The 8,276-nt window shown below is 37.8% G+C and overlaps 1 long non-coding RNA gene across 1 annotated transcript; it reads left to right on the forward strand.

Annotated features, from left to right (window-relative positions):
• Positions 1-1,233: 1,233 nt before the first annotated feature.
• Positions 1,234-4,303, forward strand: LOC114459079 (uncharacterized). The gene is made up of 4 exons (XR_003673214.1): positions 1,234-1,277; positions 1,893-1,994; positions 2,177-2,317; positions 4,167-4,303. It is a non-coding gene; the product is annotated as an uncharacterized LOC114459079 (long non-coding RNA).
• Positions 4,304-8,276: the final 3,973 nt, after the last annotated feature.

Consider the following 8,276-nt stretch of genomic DNA (forward strand, 5'->3'; position numbering starts at 1 on the left):
CTGGGTCATCTCGGTGTAGGGTCTTTTACACTATTCAGTGTAAAACTTGACCACACCTTTCATTTCCATCGAGGAGGAGACTCAAGCCTCGTGCAGGTGCGCAAACTTTATTCTGTCGTCGCCATTTTTCTTGTTGCTACGGTAAGGCTTCTTTGCTCATATTCTATGTTTTTTGGCAAATTTAGACACAGATACCGACTCAAAGTCTTAAAGTTAACATTTCTACACAGAAACATAATGGATATTTTGAGTTGAGTTGTTGTTTATTTATTTTTTTGTCGAAGTGACTGGTCACGAATAAGGATGGGTACCGAAACCCGGTATTAAAACGGCCCCATGGTCTGTTGGTCCACTCGGACCAACAAGCTACATCCTTATTGGCTCTTTTAACGGTAATTTTATGGTCGTGTTAATCCTCAAGCCTGAGACAAGCATTGATACTGCCGTGCTGCCTGGCTTAGCAACTTTAGCCTAGCCAATAGTTCTCCGCGGTAGCGATGCTGCCACGTTGTCGCGCCGCCTCTGTCTGCTCTCGGGGCGGCGAATGCTGGCAGGAAAACCCGCTGCTTCCTGGGCCGCTTTTTCATTTCGGCGTAGTTTTCCCCGCCCATCGGTCGTTACAGTGCCTCGGCTGTCGGCCACGTTTAGTTCGAGTAGTAACTTGTTATCATATATTATCATACATCTAAAACGTTGCGAGTTAATATGGCAAAACAGAGGTAAATCAACATAGTTAGCCATGTTGTCACGAGCCGGTGCAGCTCTAATTTTCCTTTTGCACAATTTTTCATCAAGTTATGTTTGATATGCTTGATTTGAATATTTGTATTGTTTATATAGTTGGTTTAGTGTTTTGTTAATAAAAATATTTATACTGTATTTTTTATTTTATTTATATTCTACACTTTGTTTTGTTTAGAACTATTTATTTTCTGTTTTTCATTTATTTTGTGTGCCATATTGTTAACATTTTCAAAAATAAACAGATTGATGTTCATTTTATTATTTTTTTGTTAATTTCCATTGATTTAAAAAAAAAAGTTAAGATAAGGGTATCAATAAGAGCAGTAGTATTGATACATTTTTAATGATACCCATCTCTAGTCTCTAACAAGAACAACATTTAATTCAATAGTCTGTCTGCTAACATCAATTACATTTGCTATCACTTTTAAAAACCTTTTAATTTATTTTTTCAGTTGCAGTCGTGGTGTCAACAGTCAAGGGTGGCTTGCTACAACAGAGCAAGGAAGGCATATTACTGTCATAGGAGAACGGTACGTTTTACAATTGGTATGTAAATGCATAAGTTGTACATTTTGTTTTAATTTTACTTTTTTACACATTCCCTCCGCGATGCATTTTGCTTTGTTGTTTTATCATCCATTACGTTGGTGCGTTGTCCCGGCCCTAGCACCCATGTGTGTTTCGGAACCCAACTTTGCAAATCTGTTACAGCTATGTGCGCGTGTCTTCATGTGAAAGAAATAATAAACTTGAATATAAAGTCGAGCATAGTGACCATCGTTCTTTAGCCTGTGATTTCGCAACCAAGAGACATAATGGTGATTCCTAAGGTGTCGATCTGATATGACTGGAGTGGACAAATATAGCTTGAGTACTGAATGACTGTCAGAGTTTGAGAGTTTATGTGTTTGCATTGATGTATCAGGAAAAACAAATTATAAAATATAAAAATGCTTTTTGTATATTCTTGGGAAATGGTTTGATAAATATATTAGTAGGTTTGTCTCTGTCATGCTCTATTTTTTTGTTGCTGTTGACTATTTTGTCATTGATACTGTATTTTTACAAATAACTTTTTGATTTTTTTTAATCTACTTAATATAAACACACCTTGGGTTTATGATAATTTAGTTTTGTTTTTGTAGGCTTTGATATGCTGGTTCCAGTAGAATACCAGACAGTGAGCAAGTGGGTCAAGGTGCCAACGACAGACGATGTCTACAGCTATTCAGGCTTTATACAAGAAGGTAATGTGACTGTATTTGTTTTCAAATCTATTCATTTTAGCATTCTCAAATTGACCATTTTATATGTCGCTAATTTCACATGGTAAGTACAAAACACAAATCTACAATGATCTACCTTATGTCTGATTGTTTAGGAAAATGTTTGCGTTTCTTGTTTAATGCAGTTTTTCTTCTTTTGCTAGTACGCCAAAAATTCAATCTGCCAGAGTCCACAACCTTGATCTTAAAGGACTCTACAGAAGTAGAAGTGGATCCAGACATATTTGATGAACTTCTGAAGTCTGTACAGGTGTCTTTAAAAGCCTTCACTAAAGATTCCAACGGTGAGAGATGAAAGTAATTTTCTACTGTATCACCTTAAACAATAGAGGAGACTGTTCAGCAGCTGAATCCATCAACATGTTGCCTTGACACAATACCCTCAAACTTCTTTAAAACTGTTGTAAAGTCAATTGTCACTGATTTGTGTCAGATAATTAACTGCTCATTCCAATCAGGCACCGTACCAAAATCCCTGAAAGTAGCTGCTGTGAAACCGCTGTTAAAAAAGAGAACACTGGATGCCTCTATACTGGCTAACTATAGACCAATCAGCAACCTTCCATTCATGGCCAAGATCATTGAGAAGGTGGTCTTCAACCAACTGAGTCAATTCTTAACATTCAACAAAATATTTGATAAATTTCAGTCAGGTTTTCGTTCTCATCACAGCACTGAAACTGCTCTTATCAAAGTGATCAATGACATAAGGTTGAACACTGATTCAGGAAAAGTATCTGTTCTCATTCTATTGGATCTAAGTGCTGCATTTGACACTGTAGATCATACAATTTTGTTGCACAGATTGCAAACATGGGTTGGACTAAATGGAAAAGTAATGCAATGGTTTAAGTCATACTTGGAGGAGCGAAGCTATTTTGTAAGCATTGGAAACTTTGAATCTGACAGATTACCAATGTCCTGTGGGGTTCCTCAGGGATCTGTTCTTGGACCCCTTCTGTTTAACCTTTATATGCTTCCTTTAGGACAAATTTTACAGAACTGTAAGGTTGATTATCAGAGCTATGCAGATGACACACAACTATATCTATCACTGAACCCAGATGACCATGGTCCCATTGAGGTGTTGTGTGACTGTTTAGAAAAAGTAAACTGCTGGATGAGTGAAAACTTCCTTCAACTAAACCATGACAAGACGGAGGTGATTGTCTTTGGTAACAAGGAAAAGAGGACTGCTGTCAGCAATTATCTTGAGTCTCGATCTTTAAAAGCTAAAGACCAAGTCAAAAACCTTGGTGTTCTGATTGACACAGATCTTACATTCAGCAGTCAGATCAAATCTATCACAAAAACAGCCTTCTACCACCTAAAGAACATCTCCAGAGTGAAAGGTTTAATGGCTCAGAAAGACCAGGAGAAACTGGTCCATGCTTTTATCTCCAGCAGACTGGACTATTGTAATGGTCTTCTGACAGGAATCCCCCAAAAGAGCATCAAACAGCTACAGCTGGTTCAGAACGCTGCAGCTCGGGTCTTAACAAGAACAAAGAGGTCAGAGCACATTACTCCAGTTTTAAAGTCTTTACACTGGCTCCCAGTCAGCCTCAGAATAGACTTTAAAGTTCTGCTGCTGGTGTATAAATGTGTGAATGGGTTTGGTCCAGAATACATCAGTGAGATGTTAGTCAGGTATGAACCCAGCAGGTCTCTCAGATCTATGGACACAGATCAGATAGTGGAGCCCAGAGTTCACAGTAAACATGGTGATGCTGCTTTTAGTTGTTATGCTGCAAAGAAGTGGAACAAACTGCCAGCGGAGCTGAAGTCAGCATCACATGTGAACATTTTTAAATCAAAGTTAAAGGCACTTTTTTTCTCTACTGCATATGATTGAGAGAGAGATTTTTAGTCATGTTGTTGATGTAATGATGATTTTACTGATGATTTTAATTGATTTTACTGATGATTTTAAATGTTCTTATTGATTTAAATGTTCTTATTGATTTAAATGTTCTTATTGATTTAAATGTTCTTATTGATTTTAAACAATTGAATGTTTTATCATGTAAAGCACATTGAGTTGCCTTGAGTATGAAATGCGCTATATAAATAAATTTGCCTTGCCTTGCCTTAATTGCTTAATCTGGCTGCACATCTGTTTTGTTTTCTTAGATGACAAAACTGAGGATTTGTCTCCAGATCCTCCAGTCTCAGAAGCTTCATTCTCAGACAGTTCATTCTCTGAGTGGTCTCCATCACGTGCCTCTATTGCATCATCTGGTTCAAGTTCAGATTCGACAATAATACTGAAATCAACCAGCGCTCGGAGAAGACAAACGCTTGAAGGACCGTCTGACAGCACTGTAGCCAGAGATGTAAGTGTTTTTTTTTTCTTATATATATATATATATATATGTGTGTGTGTAACAAGTTCCAAACTTGTCCCATTCGGGAATCCAACCCTGGTCGCTGTAATGGCAGTCCAACACTCTACCGAATGAGCCAAAGGGATATCCCCTTGGTCAAGCCAGTAGAAGCGAATGCAGACATTAACCACAGGTTATATATGTTTTTTTTTTTTTGTACTATATGTGTTAAATGGATGTTTTGGATTGTTTCAGATTGTCCAGGCAGACCTACAATCAAAACCAGGTGGCGAGAAAATATTCAAAGAATATGACCAAAAAAAATGCCTTTCTGATGGCACAAGAAGAAAAATGGTGAACATACTTGCGGCTGACATGGTAGAGACTCACGGGTAAGCAAACATGCTTGTTCATTTAAGGTGGCCATTTACACTAATTGAATTTGAAATAGTTTTCACTATTTTGACCAAAACCATGTTTCTTTGTAGTTTTGAGTCAAGCTTTTTACGAGTATACATTGTTTTTGTTAAATTTGTTTTTAATTGAGATTTATAATGTCTTCTCAGGAGGATCCCCCCAACGAAGGTCCGCATATTGTATGCTCTTGGTATAATAATGTTGTTTCCAAACTTAAAGGACCCATATTCAAAGAATGGATATGTATGTATGAATTAAATTCATTTTATTATGTTTTTTTTAATGTTATTCTCTCAAATGCTTTTTTGCATTTAATTTTTATATGTACTAATAAGGGGTTTCAGACGACACGTAAGTTACAGCATTCTACAGGTCTGTAATGTTTTATTGAGAAGTAAAGTTAGCATTTCAGTTTTGGATTGTAGGCTATTGATGTAAACTGAAAACCAGCTATCTGTTTGTAGCATTCTGTTTTTGTTTTGTTATGTTCGTGAAGGCTCTTATTAGTCCAGACCGTCGTGAAGTTTAAATTGTCAACTGGACTGATTTGGTTGAGTTGAGGACGTTTCACTTTTATTCACAGAAACATCATCTTAGCTTTTGTGGTCTGACCACAAGAGCTAAGAAAAAGCTATACCCAGTCCAATTGATGATTTAACCTTCACAACAATTTATTTTTTAGGGTTAAACACTCATAATCCTGTTTAATCATTTAGTAGTGTAATTTGTCACAAAATCTGGACTCACCAGAGTATTTTTCTTTGTGTTTTTTTTTTTTTTTTTATAGGAACACTTCTATGACCAACAGAGTGGTCTCGGCTACCTGGCGTATAGGCTGAAAACTGTCCAGCGCAACTCCCCTGATGACACAAAGACATCCAAGTCTTCTTTTCAAGAGGGCCCAAAGACTCCTCGTCCAATAAGTACAACTGTGAGGCAGCTGTCTGGTGATGAATGTAAAGAAGCCATGTCTATGATGAGGCATTCTGCTGACAAGAAGATCGTCCAACAAAAAATGATGGCAACATTTCAGCATAGACAAAAGGTGGTTCAAGATCCAGCCACAGCCTCCAATGTCCTGGACGCGTTCCCAAGATTCTTGGACACCCCTGGCTTGGTAAAGCAAAGACTGCATTTTTGCATGCATTAATGATGCAATATGATACAATACTATTTTAATAATTTCAGATTGATCAAGACTTTACACTGCTGTTTGGGGAGGAACTCTCCGGGAAATTCCTTGCCAGGTGGCTAACATTCTTCAAACCAAGAATAATTTCAGATTGCAAAAATCTAGCTCAAAGTGCTCACCACGTTGACCTACTCTTGTCTGCACAGAAGATTGATGGTGGTGGTAAGAATAAATTGGATATATTTTAATATGAATATCATTTCAATATGTATAAGTAATGCTTTTTTTTGTCAATTCTTCCTAGTTTGGGACTCTGAGGTGGCTGGTCTCCTTTTGCTTCTTCATCTGCTGCCTCCAACATCGAAGGGTCGTAAAACATCAAAACAGAGTTCCTCCGATGCAGTTAATCGACTGGTGAGGTTTCTAAAGATACGCCCCCTTTGAATAATTCACTGTGCTTTAAAGCTAAGGTATGTTAGATTTTTTTTTTGTTGGTGTATTTCATGAACAAGACCTGTCTCCAGCTATTAGTCCACATGTTCAAATAAAATAATGGGTGTTAACACTGTTTTGTTTAATTTTTTACATTTACAAATGTACTTTCTTTGAATCATGTTCTTGAAGCCAAAACAATCAGAAAACAGAAAGAGCCAGTCCTGAAGAGATCTTTAAATAATTTAGCATCTGCTTTCTGATAAGATAATAAAACTTTAACATTTTAATTGTTTTTAAAATCAAGATTTGAAAAATGCTCGTTTACCTCAGATCTGAATTTGGAGCATGTTTATTAAATATATCGTACTGTATATTTTGCCTTATTTTGTGGGTTGTTCTATTTTTATGATGCAGGTGGGGCAAAGCATGGCAACCTTCATCAAAGATACTGGTTCTGTTCAGCCCTTTCTTCTGTGCATTGGGGAAAAAAAGAACAGCCTGCAAAATTTCTACATTGTCCTGGATCAGAAAGTCATCCCTTGCTCAGTGCAGACCGTAGTCGCCGCCTTTGATGAGCTCTTCAAGGCTCACTTCGCTTTTGCTGTGTCCTACGATGAGGCGCTGCTCAACTTCTACACATTCATTCAGACCACAGTGTACGGCATTGACACTGGCAGCATGAAGGAGAGCCCGCGAGTCAAGGAAATCCGAGCAAGACTTCTGAATACTGAACTTTAAGGTACACATCTTTGCCTGCATGGAAAAATGCAGGGATACAGGTGTTTCATCTGCAAGGTACGCCACTCTCGTTGTTCATTGTTATTTAGACATCTGAAGTTTCAGCATGGTTTGTACCCTGGGAGGTCGTTGCGTTTGAAATGTGGAGAACAAGGATGTTCATTTGTGTTTTGCACTTATTCTGGTTATCAACGGCATTTAAATCGAGCTCACAAAGACTGTGTTGATTCAGGTGGGGACAGTTTTGAACCTTTAGCTATAGTTGGACCCTCTACATCAGAGCCAGTCAATGTGGATCCTCCTGTGACTGTCATGGCTCCCATTCCAATTGAAAGAAGACAAATACTGGACATGTGCAGCTCTATAGTTGCTCAAGTTCAATCCTCAGGAATCCCAGAAAGTACTGTCCAATCTTTAGTTGGTTCAATGGAGGAACTGGTCAATGACATCCACACACATACAAAAGAAACTGTTGTTGAATGTTTATCATCTGGTGCATCGAGTGAAACATTGGGAAAGGTTCAGGAATGTTTTGGCCAACTGCAGAATCCATTTTCATGTCTTAACACAGAATCTAAAAGAATGCGATATTTTGAGAAAAAATGGAAAATAGTTGAACCTGTAGAGCATATTCTTGGTGTCCGCTTTGACCTTCGTAGAGACAAGACAACAGGTGCATACAGGTAAGTTCCTGTCAATGATAAATTCATGTATGTACCCATTATGGGCTCACTTTCATCCATGTTTCAGAACAGTGAACTGTGCAGCACTTTTATGAAAGCAAAAATCCATCAGGAGGGACTTTACAGAGATGCTAATGACGGTTCTTATTACAGAAATCATACTTTATTTTCACGGCAAGAATATGCACTTCAGATCCAGCTCTACTATGATGATTTCGAAACTGCTAATCTCCTGGGCTCAAAAAAAGGTATGCACAAACTTGGCTGCATTAATTTTATATTGAGAAATTTGCCACCTAAATTAAATTCAGTGTTGATGAACATTCATCTTGTTGCTCTCTTTCACTCAGAGGACTTAAAAAAGTATGGCTTTGATCCGATTCTGAAGCCCCTTGTTGATGATCTAAAGGTTTTGGAGACTGAAGGGGTGCTGCTTCCGTTTTCTGCTTCCCCAGTTAAAGGTTCAATTTTTCAGGTGACGGGTGATAACTTGGCTTTACATGGCCTGTTT

This window comes from Gouania willdenowi, unplaced genomic scaffold (genome assembly GCF_900634775.1).
Source record: "Gouania willdenowi unplaced genomic scaffold, fGouWil2.1 scaffold_258_arrow_ctg1, whole genome shotgun sequence".
Lineage (NCBI taxonomy): Eukaryota > Metazoa > Chordata > Actinopteri > Blenniiformes > Gobiesocidae > Gouania > Gouania willdenowi.